The following is an 18,461-nucleotide window of genomic DNA, read 5'->3' on the forward strand; positions in this document are numbered from 1 at the left end:
CCTTTTTCTTTTCCTTCTGGTATTCTCAATGTATGTATGTTCTACCTTTGGTTACTGTCCCTTAGTTACTGTATATTCTGCTCCTTTTACTAGTCTTTTTTTTCTTTCTTCCTTTGTTTTGTGAAATTTTTTCTGACACAGCCTAAATCTCAGAAAAATTCTTTATAATGATTTTATCTCTGCCATATCTCAGTCTGATTCTGATGCTTGCTCTGTCTCTTTATACTGCTCTTTTGCCTTTTAATATGTCTCCTAATTTTGTAAGTTTTCGTTGGAATTTAGACATGATGTGCTGCTAAAAGGAACTATAGCTATGAGGGCTTTAGGGAATTGTCTCCTTTGTCTCAGTACCAGGTTCACATTCTTGATATTCATCCTCTAGGGCCAGAGTTCACTAAGGACAAACATTTGCCATTTGAAAATGGATCACAGGAGCAGGAATTAAAAGAGTACTACCAGTGAGGTTCCAGATGCAGGATCACAATTAATTCTCAATAAAGAATTTTTGATCGTGTATGTGTGGGTTTGATATTTTTTTGTTTGTTTATTTAGCAGGTTTTTTCATTTGGTATTTTCCTCCTTTCAACACTTAAATATTTCACTTCACTCTCTTGTTTACCTGATTTCCTGGGAGATATAGGATTAATTCTTATTTTTGTCCCTTGTTGCAGTATCAGGGTCACATTCTTCATTTTGGCCTAGTTTTATGGGCCAGTGCTCATTTTTGCCATATATGTGCAGTTTGTAAATTACTTGTAGTAGAAGCAGTGAAACAGTAGTGATAGGGAGGTTGCAGAGGATGTTTCAAATTATAAGTCCTATGAATAGGTCTCAGTCTTTTTAGTGAGCCTGTGCCTCTGACAGCAACTGCTTCTCAGTCTACCCCCACTCCCATCTCCTTAGGTGGAGCAGGATGATTAGAGCCAGCAGGAGTTGAATACTTCCTTTCTTCACCCTTCCCCAGGTCTGTTAGGTTCTGATAAAATCCTAAAAGGCTCTAGTAAAGTATGTGTAGTACTTGAGAGCAAACCTTGTTAAGAAGAACAGAATGCTCTGGTATATTTCAAAATGATTACTTTTCCTCTCCTGTTGTTAGAAGCATCAGGGGATTTCTCCTCCCCCTCCCCTTTAATATTCACTGTAGGAACTGGTCAAACTCCTGAAGGGAAAGTCACAAATGACTTTTGTCATTATCCCTATGTCTTGGTTCTCTTGGAGTTTTTAATACTCAAATTTGTTCACACTGGGCCTCAATAATTCTTACAATTCAGATTTGTCTACCCTGGCAAGAACACTATTGATTCCTATGGTGATTTCTACCCCTGGATTTCAAATAAGTTGCAATTCTGTGTATTTGTCTTTGTCCAATTTGGGGGCAGCAGTTTGCTCTATGACTTCATTCTCTTAAGTTAAGAAGAACTACTAACTTTTCGGTTTGTTCAACTTTTTATGTGTTAGGACAAAGTGATGAATTCTAAGCTTATTCCAGGCTGAACCAGAAACCACATTTTCATTTCTCACCTTCACATTTTACTAATTGATTAGTAATATATAACACTTATGAGGGAGAAGGAAAAAATTTGGAAATCTGAATGTCTCAATGGCACATGTATTACCTAAAATATGATTAATTAGTTTTTATAAATAAAAATGGGGCAGGGCTGAGGATATAGCTCAGTTGGAAGAGTGCTTGCCTTGCATGCACAAGGCCCTGGGTTCGATACCCAGCACCAAAAAACAAAACAAACAAAATTAAAATGGTATAAATTATTAAATATACTTCCTTTCTTTCAGAAGCAATGAAACATGGACAATCAAATATTGTGGGGATCATTTAGATCCCATGTTATTATAAATTAAATTGTTTCCTGAATGAACACCCAAATATTAAATTTCCATAGGGAATATAGAAAAAAAACTATCCTAAAAAAAGAAAAAAAGCTATCATTAAGTACTACAATTCATTGGTCATCCTTATTGCTTAATTTTCAGAAAAATAAAGCCTGTTATTTTATTCCTGAAATAGCATTATCATACCTTCTACACAAATTTAAGTTTTAGAGATTTCCTCTAGAAGAAATAATGAATAAAGAGAGAGAAAGCTAAATTTTTATACAAAATGTGGCATTTGGATGCCAGCCCCCAACATTTGCTATCACCATGAAATTAACATTTATGGAAAACAATTTACTTAGAAAATCTTAATCCACTGTATAGTGCTATTTGCCGGCTCTTACAGCAAGAAATACAGCCAACTTTTTCCCTCAAATCAAACTGAAAAACACCTTCCTACATTTTATATTACTTTTTTAAACTTTATTTAACTGAGTTTTAACCTACTTAACTAAAAGAATGCTGGTTTAATAAGTTAAGGTAAATAAATAATTCACATTAAGAAATCTAAAAGCACTGTTATAAAATAATCCTCCACACTTAGTAAGACTATCAGAATGACCAGACCTAGGGGATATTAGCAGTATCTTCACTTTACATATATATATATAAATTTTACTTCAGTATTATTTCTATATCTGCGATACAATACAAATAACAGACATCTCTAAAGCCTTTAAACAGTACAGATAATGAACCACTACAAAATTAGAAACTTGGGCAACACTTTAAACCATGGGATAGCTACATTCAGACAAATAAATTTTCCTAGGAAGATAATGAAGAATTAGAGTGAATTAGATGGGTTGGATGATCAGAAAAAGGATAGGAAAAAGCAATAACAAGTGAAGGATTTTATAAATATCTAGAAAAAAATTTTAACAAAAGAAGTTAGTCAAATAGAACAAAAATGACTGCCTGAGTAAGATGGAAAAGAATATTGTAAAAGTTCCACCCTGAATTTACAAAAATACAAAACATGAGACCCCACATTCCTGAAACCCCAAAACAAAGTCAATATCTAAGTAAAACTGTGACTTAGTATTTGATATAGTTCCTAACTACAGTAATAACTGACAAAGCAGATTCAATTATGTCAGCTCACAAGAGATAAAAATTTAAAACATCAAAAGGAAAAAAAAAACAACAAAACTTAACCTATATAGTTTTATCAGAGTTATATGTGTAAAAGTAAACTGTTCAGGTGACCATGCCTATGTAAGAGACAAGATGGTCTAACAGATGGAACATAGAATGTACACCTGCTCCAGAAATTGTCATATGATTATATCATCTCTAAAAGTAGACTATATTGAGGAATAGGGTTCCTGATTTATAAAAGGAGAAAAATTTAACAAAGCCATTTTATATTAACTGTGAAAAATGGCTTACCTTCCTTTCCCAAGAAGAGAAGACATTCATGAAACCACGGAAATCCAGGTGAATATATTATTGCTTAAATCTGGGTCACAAAAATTATTAGCTGTTCAAAACAAGACAAAAGAAAAAATGTTAATTATTTTAAAAATATACATTTACTTTGTTGTTAACATGAAATATATCTCACATGAAACCATTCAAACAAAACATATATCCCCAAATCTGCTTCTCCAGGGTAGCTTCTTTGAAAGACTAAAGAAATAGTTAAAATTATTTTTAAAATTCCTGACGGCTAAATGTGAAGAGATGTAGTTTTAAAACATTGAATCTTTATAGTTATTATCCTACATTAATATTTTTCCCTCAGAAAGAACATGGATTTTGCCTAAGACATAAAGGAACCACAGCTTTAAAAAAGGAGGCAAGGGGGAGGGGGTCAAGAACATTCAAATAATTTCAAGGACAAAAAAAGAATGTTCCCCTCCAGAACATATTTACAGTCCCTCATCCAGAATTCAACTAACATCCAACTGAGGAAATCAGCCAAGGTTGACAAATTAAAATATTTGTAATCTGACAGGTTATCTTCTATAAATATTCAAATATGGAAGTTTGTGTGCATGCAAGGGTCTCCACGTGCCAATCAAAATGCTTTGTTTGGGATTCTAAAATTGAGCACTTTTTTCACCCTTTTGTAGGAATCCCCTGAATCCCTAACTTTCATTTTAACTCTCTGATTAAAAGGTAATCTCTCTATGGGTAGTCTGAATTAAAAATTAAAGGGTAATATTCACATAATCATCAATAGCCAAAAGCAAAGTATCCATGCCTTTGAAAATCCAGGTCTGTAAAGAAAAAAGGAAAGATCCAGGAGCGGGAGAGGGTATTAAGGATCTAGAAGGATGGCAGCTAAAAAAAAAGATTAACTTTTTACTCATCTGATCAGTTATGCCTTGGTAATATAAAACCCTAGATGTAAAGAACAATTAGCACACTTTATAAATTTGGTTTGTATTCAAAGTTCTATTTAGAAAGACTGCCATTTATTTGGCTCAAGGCAATGTCCCATATTTTTATGACAAGTTTGAGTACTTGAAACTGCAAAAAGTGGGGAAAAGCAATCAGTATGAGATTAAAACCAAACACACTTTTTGAAATCCATAGACAACCCTAGCATTAAGAGAAATCAATAATTAACAGCAATAATGGCTTTAATGAAGACAAATTATCTGAGACAATTTGCTAATTGTTTCATCCTATCTCCCATTAGTTAGTTTCCCTTAAATATGCATAAGATTACTGAAAAACCTCAGGCCTTTCAGGAAAACAACAAGTGATAAGCATACCTCTACATTCAGGGCAGCATTAAATTGTGAAAGAAAATTCAACCTATCCAGAGGAATCTGCCTCTTTGGTGATGGCTCAGAATAGATCTAGATCAGTAGGTTTGGAAGAAATTATTTTACTTTATGATTATTCACCACTTATAAAAGGAGAAAAAATTAACTTATTAACAAAGCTATTTTATATTAAGCCACCATCCAACTGCAGGTCCAACAGTGGATCCAAACCAAACGTTAGTGGTTCTCAAACCAGAGAAAGGAGAAAAGTCTGGTTTAGGAATCAGTAACTTCAGCCTTCTCTGAGAGTTGTTAGAAATGCAGAATCTCAGGTCCTGCTGAGGACATACTGAATCAGATTTAAGCATTTAAATAGATTCCCCAGTGAGTTATATACTCATTAAAATTTGAAAAGCTCCCATGGGAAGGAGAATAGTAGAATGAAAGAAAAGTTATAATCTTCTGTTCAAAGCACCAGGCCACTGTTCAGCCAATATGCAGCCAATTCTTAACCTCTAGTTTATAGCATCATTACTTCTATCATAATTGTTTATACTCTAAGTAAGGGCTCTTGAGAAATAGGAACACTTCAAGTACCAAAAAAATTAGTATCTAATGATTAAATCTCAGATCCCAAGATAGCTCTGACACAGTAATCTTAGAAGTGGTCCTATCTCATGTTCCCAAATCACGTTAATTAGATAAATGACAGTTATGTGCTACATAATGACATTTTAGTCAATGATGGACTACAATACAATGACAGTCCCATGAAAATTATAATGCCTAATGAAGTCTCAGTCATCTTAGTTTGTGTAAGCATACTCTATGATATTCACACAATGATGAAATTACCTAACAATGCATTTCTCAGAACTACACTCATCCTTAAGCAATGTATAGCTGTGGTTAAAATAATAGCACCTCCAAAAAATAAAAAACAGCACCTCCATTCCTTCAAAATCCTTAGCACTATGAACATTTGGGGTCCTACTAACTAGAATATGCCAACATGTAACTAGAAAAGGAGGCTATTTGGGCTGATTATTCAGCTACTGTTTCGCAGCTCCAAATCTACCCCTTTGACTAATATTTACCTCTACTGAAAATAGAACTCTGAAGCTAGTTTTCTCTTTGCCAAGTATCTTCCTTATACTTGAAAAATAAATACACTAGAAAAAGAATACAAGCTTTTGTCAACCATCATTGTCTCAGCTGAGTGAGGCCCTCCATTCCAGCAGTAGCAGTTACTTGAAACCACCATCTTTTATTGACATTCCCAGAAGTATCCCTCAGAAATAGCAGCAGCCAAGGCAGTACCCTTCTAGAGATTTTGAATCCCAACTCTATATGTCCCTACTCCAACCTCTTTATTTCCTGACACCTATGTATGGATGGTAGCTGCTTTCTGCAATTATTGTGTCTGTCCCCTTTGCTTTTGTCAGTCCTATAAGACCCATATAATCCATTCCCTTTACTAAATTTTCTTGAATGCAGTGTCTAATATGGATTTTTTCCTGGACTGATCTTAACTGATCCATCTTGTGTAGATGGAATAAAATTCAAAATGATCTTGATCACTTTGGAAAACTGTTTACCCAAAACATGATAATCCACAAGAAAATATTTATTGCCTCTCCCCCCAAATAGATGCAAGATGGGAATGGATATAAGAAATACAATTGATAAAGAAAGCAATACAGTGAAACTCTAGTATCATAAAAGAAAACACACAGTAACTCTCAAAAACAAAGAGCCAATAAAAATTCTGATACAAAAACTTTTCACTTTAAATAATAAAAATCATATAAGTGCAGATATGGAAGGAACTTTATTATTCTGTCTCTGACATTATTCACTTTTGTTAAAGCAGTTTTGTATCTAGTTTGGGTTCCTACACTTCAAGCTGTCAAGAAATCAGTGAGAGTACAAAGAAGATTACACAAATGATAAAAGGAAACAGAAAACATGAACCCTGAAGAGTCTAAAAATTAGACTTTTAGTCTAGTTTAGTGAAAGGAAAACTCTGGCCAACACATTAGCTGTCTTCCAGTTTAAGAGTTCTGACCAACTGTATTTCATCTCTCTAAAGGAAATGGGTTTACCATAGAAGATGACAAAGTAAAAGAAGACATTTATGTCTCCATTTTAACGGAACTTCTTAGCTTACTGGCTCTCCTTGAAATGACTAACATGGCAGTTCTTAATGCTAACTGCACCTGAGAATTACTTCGGAAATTTTTGCAAAAAAGAAAAAATGTTGTTGTTGATGATGATAATGATGATAATGCAGCACAGAATCTCTATGCCAAAGATCTGATTTATCTTGTCTGAGGCACAGCCCATCATATTCATAAAAATTTAAAAATTCTCAAGTGTATTACATACTGACAAAGGAAATGAGAATCACTTAATGGAACATTCAGTAGCTTTGCTACTCAAGGTATGGTCTGAAGACTAGCAACATCCAGATTACTTGGGAAGCTTGTTAGAAAAGCAACATCTCAAGACTACTACAAAACTACTAAAAAAAAATCTACATATATTAACCAAACCCCTAAGTAATCCTTATGGCACATTCAAGTTCAAATAATAATTTGAAAGGAATGGGGGGGTAGGAAAAGAGAAGAGTTAAACTCCAGCCTAAAGAAACTTTTTAAACTGAATTTTTCTAGTTTTAGATACAAAAGATTTTTACTTTAAAACTGTTAGTTTACTAAGAACAGAGGATGAATAGTAATGAATATTCAGCACATACTATATATCAGCATTATTCTTTCTTTACAAATTGATTTAATCCTCAACACAAGTCTATAAAGAAGATATTTTATAATACCTATTTGGTCAATCAGGCAAAATTAGGTATGTAATAAATAACTTGCTCCAGATCACACAGTTAATAAGGAACAAATCTGAGTTCTAAATCCAGGTAGTCTGTTTTAGGTTTCAAAAATAAACACAAAATAATACCATTTTCCAATACTACTCCAAAACATCCTGAAATCATTCAAGAGAAAAGTATAATTATTGGTAATACAAATTCTGTAAGAATAAAAGACAAAGCAGTGTGCTTTTCTCCATTAAAAAACAAATTCAAGGGCTGGAGATGTAGTTCAGTGGTAGAGCATTTGCCTCGCATGAACAAGGCAAAAGGCTTAGGATTTGAAGAAACCAAGGAAGTTTTAATAGTGATATAATCACATCAACACTATTTTGGGTCTGTAACCCACAAGTAAAATAAGCACATGAAAGAGAAGACAGTAATCCAGGAGGTAACTTAAAACTCCAACTTTATCAGTATTTTGAAGTGAGTGAGAAACAGAGCAATACTACACGGGAGACTATCTTACAAGACTAAAAGTTTTTTAAAAACCACTTTGTTAACTATATTTGGGAAGTAACTGAAATTCCATATTAGGAGAAACAGTCTCCCTTGTGCCTTCTAAATCTACCTCTACAACTACTTCTCCTACCACACTATTACCACTACCACTGCCACGCTTAGAAAAGTAAAGTACATAAGGCTAGGATTATTTTTCACAATAAAAGAGGCATAACATAAATTTAGCCTGATTTTCCTCTTCTTCTGTACCCCACTGCTCCCAACTTCTAAAAAATGTTCACTTTCTTTACACTTGTCATTGCAGAGAGCAAGAATTCCAGTTCCAATAAGCTCCAAAAGTTACTTCCATAAATGTTGAGGAAGATTTTTAAAGAAGAGGTCAGATAGAGGCTATCAGTAAGAAGCCTACTAGAAATTTTAATAATTTATGTGAATTCTAAATAGAATGATAGAAGAGTCAAAGTTCCAGATATAAATAACATCATTGTACTGACAGAAAGATTTAATTTAAAATATGGAAAACTATATATTATATTTAAACCAAAGCACGACTATGATATTTTAGTTCATTCAGCCCAATCCACTCCTTTTTAAAAAAGTGTTCAATACTTTTCTTCATTAACAATGCCTTGGTGACCTAGTTTTTGAAAATGAAGAGAATAACAGATAACAAAAATAGAGTTACTAACCCTTAAGAATTTCTAAAGTAGATGCTACAGTCAAAGAGATTTGTGGGCTAAAGATACAAACAAAAAGACTCATTGAAATGTAGTCTTCCAAACACATAAGTTTAAATTATGACCTGAAGCAATTTTGAGTAAGATTACCTGAAGAATCTTAAAAAGGTTAAGGTTCAGGTGAAACATGAAAAGAACACAGCTTTACTTCCTAGAAATAAGACTTCCCAGGAAGTCACTATAGATAAAACCCAAAAAAGAGTATTCTTCGTGGGCAAGCCAACAGTCAAAAAACACAGAGGTGGAGCATTACTGATATGACTCTTTCATTAACTAATATGACTAATAAAATGACTCAAGTCAACACTCCTTGAAAATTTCCATCATCTTTTAATTATTCATACTAGTTATGTAAATTATCTGTAGTTACTTTTTTTTTCCCCTGATAGCACCAGAAATTCACCTCCTCCTTTCTTCTACTTGGCTTTACAAATAGCATGTTCTCAATCTGAGCACTCCCATCTCTTAGGTTAGCCTTAACTTCTGATAATGATATATGTATAGAACTAACATAGAAAAAGTAACAACCAGTTACTGGACATACATTACAAATGGTCATGAACTTGTACATACTCTATTCTACACATAATTCTACTCTCATGTATAACTAATAAAAACAAATTTAAAAATTAATTAAAAATTTAAAAATCAAATAATATACAGCATGTAAAGTATGTAACAGTATCTGCCTGTAATACATAAATGCTCAATAAGAGTAGCTTCTATTATATCTAACTTTTATAACAACACTAGGAGGTAACTGCTATTATTTCCAATTTGTAGTTGAGGAAACAGAATAACTTGCTCAAAGTCACAAGGATAGTCATGGGGTAGAGACAGAATTCAAGACAGTTTATGGAAAGCAGAGCCTAAACTCTATTATAACCTATTATAAACTAGGTTATAAAGCAGGAGGGGCAAAAACAGCAGGTACAAAACCATTCAACAGTCATAGCTGTCTTCATAAGAATTTTCCTGGATCATCTCCAGGTCAATCCTGGCCTAGCCATCCTCTAACAAATATTTCTATATGACTAGGAGTTTAAAAAGGACATGGATAAGACTATGATAGATTGCTAAGAGTGCTTAATGTTTCACACAGTACTTTAACATTACAAATTAGATCCATGTAGTAACTCCATAAAGAATATGAAAGAAAATATGAAAAGTTAAAGGAATCTAATTAGAAGCACTCAGGGTAAGTTGTTTAACTCAAAAATATTACAAACTCAGTCTCTTGGTTTTCCATATCTAAAAAGACACATGTTTCATCCACACACAAAATATAAACATAATAAATCTAAAATTTAAAGAGCTCCATTTCCAATCACGTTTCTTTACTAGTTTTGTGTATAAAATCTCTTAATTTTTAAAATACTATATAATTTTTCTCAAAACATCTTTGTTTCCCCTCATCTCAAATCCCTTCTAAATGGTTATTTTCTTTATTCAAATAATATTTTAGCTTGTCTGTCCCCACCTCCTATTCCCCAAATGATAATCATCGATTTCCACAAAACTCCCTTACCCTACTTAAGCCAAGACTGCATTCACAACAATAAAAACACAATTGGAGCAAAAAGATTCTATTTATGTACTGATAACCTCAGCATACCACTCCAAATTCAGAAAATGAAAATGAACCATAATAAAAGTATACTACTTTATTCTGTTATTTTAACCTGCTATCTTTTAGTAAGTAATATAGATTATATTGCAGTTGTTTGGTTTTATAAATCCTGCATATTTACAGATAACCCACTAAGGAAATTTTACTTATCTATTTTTATTCTTTTTCCACATTTTTTATTGATGCATTATGGGTGTACATAATGGTGGGATTTGTTGTTTCAAATTGGTACTTCCACACAATGTAACACTATGATTTGGCCCATATCACTGTCTAAGGAGATTCTGAAAAATTAAATGCTTTAAAATAGTCTCCTAGCCAAATATCTATGACACCAATACAAAGCAATATACAAACATGCCTCAGTCAAAAACATACATACCTCCCATTTGTTTACCCTATCCTTAAAAGAAATAAAATCTTTATTACTACCCCATCCAAAATGGAGAGGTGATTTTTCCCTGGAGTGTTACTGCCCAAGAAACGCAGTAGTAAAAAGAAGAACTGAAGCGAGATGCCTTCCCTCTGATCTGTTCATTACCTATATAGAAGTACCTCCATTTTTTAAACTTTTACAAAAATTATGTATTAAAGTTTTATAGTTAGAAGAGATTTATAATTTTTTATATGATAAATTTACTTAGGTTTCTTTTTTATTTTCCTTTTTTTTTTTTTAAGGAAAAAGTCAATTTTAGAAATACCTAGCCAGAGGAACATAGCTGTAAACATGCCTCTCCCGCAACCACCAACGCCCCCCGACACACACACACAAAATGAGACTGTAAAAAGTTCCAGACAGAAGCACAGAGTCGCTGAACCAACAAGCACCATGTTTCAAGACATATGCATGAGTCACTGGGTTCGATCCTCAGCACCACATAAAAATAAAATAAAGATATTGTTGTAACTAAAAAAAAAAAAAAAAAAAAAAAAAAAAAAAAGACTTAACAACTGTGCACTTTTCATTCAGGGCTATCTAAAAAAAAAAAAAAATGGGGGTCTGGGGATATAGCTCAATGGTAGATCACTTGCCTTACATGTGCAAGGCTCTGGGTTCAATCCCCAGTACTAGAGGGGGAAACCACAGCCTGGAAACTGACATAACAAAAATTTTCTGGAGTCCCTTGAAGTCCTTCAAAACTAAATAACAAACAACCATGAGCTGGAGATATAGCTCAGTGGCAGAATACTTAACTAGCAAACACAAGTTTCTGAGTTCAAACCCCATCACCCTTAGAAGCTCAAATAAAAATGTTATAGATCTGGGGCCTTCTGTGATGCTGAGGTTAAGTACAGAGACACCCCTCTTCAAACCCTGGTTCTTGCAGTCATGTCAGAAAGATTTTAGACATGTCACTCAAAATAACAGGCATGAGTTTATTAGAAGAAATAGGAAAGAGGAAAAAGAGAAAGTTCTCAAATAAGAGAGTGGGTCTTCTCAGAGAGAAGAGAGATGGTGTGCCCCTCCTACCTAGTTTTATTCAGTCTCGGGGAAGTCTCCAGAGAATGTCACCCAGGTCCACCTCTTGACTTCTGACTGATAGCAAGATGACATCGGACTTTCAAGTCCCCACTGAGTAAGACAACTCTAGGTCATTTTGGCCCATGCTGATTAATTCTAATTGGAACCTGTTCTTACGATTTTATTGTTAGAGGGAATTATCCTTAACTCCCTGAGTTCTGGGATCTGGTCTGTGTAAGGATAACAAAAGGCCCCCACCCCTACTGGTTCAGGGTAACCTGTGTTCTTTTTTTTTTTTTTAAGTTGTTCAAAACATTACAAAGCTCTTGACCTGTGTTCTTTTTATGAGCATTTCGGGCCTGCATTTCTCTTGCAGATAACAGGTTGTTTGCTGAGGGATGTAAAATATCCTGTTGACTCAAGCCAGGCAGTGCTGCAGGCAAATTGGCTTTTAAAAGAGAAATCATGAACACTGGCCCATTTTTTAGAATTATTCCCTTAACCTCTTGTTACCACTGCTCCTTGTCTGAATGTTCCCATGAGCAGGAAGCCTAATATTTAGTAAATTTCTTTCTTCATTTTTCCTTCTTACTAAGTATAAAAATATTAAATACGTTCCTCTCCTGAGTAGATTCTCTAGACATACCAGGATAAAGATAGATGCCTTTCAGCCCCAGGTGCTCCTCTACTCTATCTGTAATACAGACAGGAAGAATAAGCCATCTACTTGGGATTCAATCAGAAATTTCTTATGAACATAAGAACTTAAAAGTTTTAGATTCTAATGATATTTAAATACATTCTCCAGAAAGAAAGTAGCCAAATGTGAGAAATGCAGTTGTTAAAATAATATTTTATACTAGCTTAAATAATTAAAATGAATTTCTTTTTACTTTTTTAATATGGCTACCAGAAAATTTAAAACTAAATGTGTGTTTCACACTATATTTCTATTCAACAGAACTGATCAATCTATCAACTAATGATCATAAACTTTTACTATTCCCCTCTCAAGCTTTCATGTTTAAACAGCATCATTAAAATCTTAGTCATTACTACAGGCAGATCACAATTCCCTTTCCCCCTGACATGCAAAGATTACATTTACTTATTTGTTTCTAGGTTCCTTCCTTTCTGGTATCTTCATCCAACCTTAAAACGCTGAATATATTCTATAATATTTAGCCTTCTCTACCCACCTGCGAATCTCACCCAAGTTACTGGCCTCAAAAATCTTTTTGTCTCTAAACACTATCACACTTAAAGAAAGGGAGGTAATAAATTTTTCTAATAGGGGCCTTCAGGTTATTTCAAAGAGGCAATACATGGTAATATTAAGGGTCTGGCCAGTAGAATCAAATAGCCAAGCAGTAACCCTGCCTCCTACTGTATACATTATTATAGCACTGTTTCCTTGTATATACATAGGCCAAGTGCTATTATCATTAAATACTAAATTAATATTTCATTTGACTAACATTTAATATCAAAACAACAATTCCATAAGTTGTGAATAACATAAGAAAAGCATTTAGACAATTACCTAGGACTGCCATTATTGTTTTCATCATTTCCCTTTTTGTCATGCTTTCTGAACCTATCATTCTCTTTTCTCTTCCTAGCTGTCCCATCAACAGGTTCCTTCCTATGCTAGTCCGTAGCACATTCCCTGCCTCCAAAAAAAAAAAAAAAGAAAGTAAAGAATATATTACAACAAATGGGAAAAAGGAGGTCACTTGGAGCTGAAATGAAACAACTCCAACACCAGATCCCATAAGAAAGTAGTTTGCATCACATAATAAAAAGCTTCCTACCATATATTTTATGATAAAGGGCCTTTAACTTAAGATGGCCAAAGCACTGATATTATATATTTGCTGTAAAGAGAATTATAAGAGTTTTATTTTTCTGATATTAAAAGTTACTTAATAAAGACTTGTTTCCATTAACTTGAAAAAAAAAAGCTTCCTTATTATGAGAAGTAATCAAGTCTGGGACCTCATAAAAAGTGTCTTCATAAGGGTTTAGAATAGGTATTCACTACAATTTTTGAACCAGATTCTGCATAGATAACACTATACAACTGTGGTTATAATCCAAGCTATTCTCAACTGTGGTTATAATCCAAGTTATTCTATTACATCCCATGAGCAATATTCATTATAACAACCACCTGCAAAAAAGATGATAATTATTGGGAAGAGGAATCTGGCACCAAACCCTGCTTTTAGCCACAGTCTTCCCATAACCCTTGCATTTAGTTCCTGACTCATGAACTGAAAAACAAACCTCAGACCTTAGAATTCCATCAATTTCTTGGATGGGGTTGTGACTCCACAGTGGTAGAATGCTTGCATAGCATGTGTAAGGCACTCAGTTCGATTCTCAGCGCCAGATATAAATAAATAAATAAAATAAAGGTCCATTGACAACTAAGAAAATTTAAAAAAAAAAAAAAGAATTCCATCCATTTCCTAGATCATAAAGCTATAAAGGAGGAGGGCTACCACAAATATGTATTTAGTTTTAGGGTATTATAATGTATTTGTTTCAAAAAATTAAAAGATATGACAAATTTGTGTTAAAATGAGTCCAAAAGCAATTTCTATCAAAGTAAACGTTGAAGAAATATTTTCAAAACCACAGATACAGGCTTTCATAGATATTTCCAACCTGAAATAATGTCAACCTTTAGTTCAAATTTAGATTAAAAACTATTATACTTTAAAGTAGTTTTAGAAAATGCCTGGGTCTTAAACTGTGTGGAATACATGTATATCTATAAAATCCAATGCAGACACAAGCCTACAAAAATAACTATGCATAGAACAGTAGGAGAACTAAAAGTTTCTGAGAACTTTAATAAAAAGTCACATGTAATCATCACATCTGCATGCAGTCACACATATGGCACCCAGTTTCAGGAATCCTGAACTTACCAACCTTTTACAACTAAATTTGGGTTATGTGGGGTGAGGGAAAGAGATGCGAAAGAGGAGTAAAGAACCTTCTAAAACCCCTATTTTGACTAAACGTGCAGCTGTAATTACAGATGTTCTGAAGCTTTTCTTGAAACTGCCTAATTATATTTTTTAAAAAAATAATAATAACTAAAAGTAGATTTTAATGAACTAAAGAATTTGGCAGTAAGACTTCTTCATTGCAATTTTTTATTGTATAATTAATTTATTTTGTTTTTGTCCTGCAACTAATAGGTGTGAATTGCTGTATAAATGGAAAAAAAATATTTTCAGCTTCCTGAGTTGGGAGTTTTTATATTTTTTCAAGAAAAAAATATACTGGATTTCTTCCTTTGGTATTTATGCAGAAACCTATATTTTATGTTTCTTCTCCCTTACCATGCCATCTATTTTATATAAGTATGAAACAAGTCACTGAACCAAATGACAAATACATATAACAATAAACAACACATAAAATCCCTTTTCTAAATCATTTCAGAATTATTTTCTAATTGTGTATTTACCCGAAAACACTATAACATGCAGTAAAAGGAATTTATACACATTTTAAGACATGTTTTTGCATTATATTTTAGATGTAATCGGGATATTAGTTAATTTGTGGATAATTATTTATTCAAAAGGGAAATTATTTTTAAAAATCACAAATCTATGGAACTCATAAAATAATTGATCTGGTAACTTTCAAAATGCCCTTAATGACTTAAGATTTTTCTCAACTGCATATTTTTATTTATATATGTAAAAAGTAAGTGAAGAAACTTCCTTGGAAATAAATAAAAAAAGGATAAAGAAGGCTTGCAGATTCCTCATGATTTAAGATATGGAATTTTTAAAATGATACTTGCCCTCAAATTAAAGAAAGCTAGGAGTAATAAATTTTTGCTTCATATTACCAAAAGGTTATAATGGAAGAGAATGAGGTTTAAGTCACCAGTGGCTTACTGCTTAGTCTTAGATAAACGTTCTCTACCTTCATCTGGCTACCAAAAAGAGAAAGTAATGTTATTGAAATTCTTTTGCTACTTTGCTGAACAAAAAGAAAATCATAAATAACTTTCTCATCATTTATGGAAAAATACTTAATAATACATGATGATAATAAAATATTCATTACATCTGGCACATTTACCCTGCAAGTCAAATATATTTTCCATAGTGACGGTCAGTATATCTATGTAGAAACAGCAGGCATACTGTCTTGTTTTTTCTTGTTCAAATTAGTTTTTAAAATACAAGGTTTACAGTGAGCTTGATAACGAAAGAATAGAAACACACTCTGTAAAGGTAGGAAAAAATACTCTGATAATCTTAAACCTGGTGGCCAAATATTTGTATTTTTCTATTATCTGAATATGCCAATGTCTTCCACAGATGCTAATCAACATGGACCAATAGATTCTAATCAACATGGACCAAAGTTAAATTAAAAGCTAAGTAAGAGAAGTTCAAGACGCCACAAAGCAAGAAGCAAATTAGCAGGTATTAAGATTTATGTGTTCAAAAGGGATACATATAATTTAATTTAAAGCATAGATTATATCTGCAGGTCACTGGCTCACCTGTTGTCAAGACTTACCTCATCAAGCAAAGAAACCACAAGGAGCACAATTTACCAAACTCATGAATGTACAGTGTTAAGCAGCAGCTGAAGATAGTCAGTACTGCATTAAAAAGATAACAATAGTTGATCCTCCTGGAAATAAGCTGAGCTCCCTGAAAAGCACAGATAGGTTTTGAGTTGGATCCATGTGCCTTTGCATCCAACTCAAAACCTATCAAAAATAATCTCATTTAACTTCTACTAGAATCATCAGAAAAATGAGACAAAATGAAAAAAAAAAGACGACTGCAATTTGTTAAAGATGTGTCATCAACTAAAATAGTTGCTGCAAAACCCTATTCAAATCTTCCTTCCAGCCGTAGGTCTCCTCTGAAGCTTTTCATTATCATACATTACCCTTTCCTTTACTACAGAGCACCTATGTAGCAGAATCTAAAATAGTACAAAGAAGGTAAAAAACAAAGACTAAGAACTTTAAGCACCATAAAATATTTAATTTCTTGTTCTTTTAAGTCGAAGGAATTCGAACTTAGAAGACAACATTGCCATCTAAAATTAAGGGCTATAAGGAATTTAAAATCATGACCTTTAAAATCATGACCAAAATAATCCTAACCCTCCCTTCTATTTGCAGAGTTAAGAGTCACGAACAGGTGTTGGAGGGGGGAGGGTGTTGAGAGTTAAAGACAGAAAATTTTACTGTGAAGATTCTGGAAAAATTGAGAATCTTCCCCCACTCCTCTCAGGTCCATCCCCACTACTATCACCACTACCATCACAGCCATAGCCCTATTTTAAAAAAAGAGAAAAAAATCCCCATTCTTTACCCTAGTACCATTCTCTTGCCCAGCATTTTCTAATATAATCTTATACTAACAGTGCTTTGGTTTATTTACTTTTAAACTATGAAAAATTCCAGGAGATCAACATAAGAATTTGTGTCATTTTTGTTTCCTTCATGGGGTCCAAGGTAACTATGAACATTGTTTCTATGTTCATATAATCATAGAGAAATATGCAACATACAAGTAAAGCTTTCATTGGTCATTTCATTTTTATTGATTTTTGTATTGGGGATTAAACCTACAGTTGTCTACCACTGAGTTACATCCCCAATCCTGTTTACTTTTTATTTTAAAGTGAATCTCATTAAGTTGCGCAGACTGTCACTGAACTTTAAATACTCTTGCCTCAGTCTCCCAAGTAACTGGGATTATAAGAGTGTTCTACCGCACACGTGGATCTACTTGTCATTTGTTAAAAATAATAAGACAAAAGACAACATTTATTAAGCATCTAACTATACTGCTGTGCACTTTTATTAATTGATTCTAGTTATCTTCATTATAACCTTTGGAATACATGTATATCTATAAAATCCAATGCTAATCTTATGCTAATTCTATGGATGAGAAATAATAAACATGATTTAAGAAGTTTACCCAGTTATCAAGTGAAAAATACAAGATTTAAATTCTGTTATCCCATATCAACTCTTTCCTGTCAACTAACGCCATCAGTTACAGTGCCCTACCTCAAACTATTGTCTGTAAGAAATAACTGCATTCTTCTGAGAGACCTCGGTTTTGGTAGGTCTATTTATTTGAATTTTTCAATCTTTTAATAAGCCTTCATACTTTTAAAATATTCTTCATGTAATTCATCTCATTTCCATCTCTTCCTGTACTTTCACCAATGAAGCTTAAATATGCTGAACATAATTTTACAATTTAAAAAATTGACAGATTTCTTTTGGATATGTTCCCTGGACAATCCTCAGTTTTTTCTTTACTCTTCATAGCACAGTTCAATAATCAGTCTCCACTAGTATGCATACCAGACAATCAAGTTTCTTATTTCTCATCCATTGAATTAGCATAAGAAGCCAGAGAAATTAAGAGAAAGAACAGCAGTTGTCAATAAAGTGTACATCAAAAGAATCTGAGCTAGTCTGTTGCAGCAGAGGTGCTGGGTCACCACAGAGGAGAGAGAGAACACAGAGAGAAACCCAACTGCAAAAAGCCCTGAGGAACTTTGGATTGGGCAAAAGGGAGGAAGGGGGGGGGGGGAGAAAAGATGGTGGAATGAGACAGACATCATTACCCTAGATACATGTATGACTGCACAA

At 33.3% G+C, this 18,461-nt stretch overlaps 1 protein-coding gene across 4 annotated transcripts in view; it reads right to left on the reverse strand.

Moving 5' to 3' along the window:
* Fut8 (fucosyltransferase 8) overlaps window positions 1–18,461 on the reverse strand; it is a 319,640-nt gene that overhangs the window by 210,175 nt on the left and 91,004 nt on the right. For all 4 annotated transcript variants that reach the window (XM_026385191.2, XM_026385189.2, XM_077799608.1 and 1 more), the window contains one exon: window positions 3,286–3,376. The gene's annotated coding sequence lies outside the window, so the exon portion shown is untranslated. The remainder of the gene's footprint in view (window positions 1–3,285; window positions 3,377–18,461) is intronic.

The sequence above is a fragment of the Urocitellus parryii genome, chromosome 6 (genome assembly GCF_045843805.1).
Source record: "Urocitellus parryii isolate mUroPar1 chromosome 6, mUroPar1.hap1, whole genome shotgun sequence".
Lineage (NCBI taxonomy): Eukaryota > Metazoa > Chordata > Mammalia > Rodentia > Sciuridae > Urocitellus > Urocitellus parryii.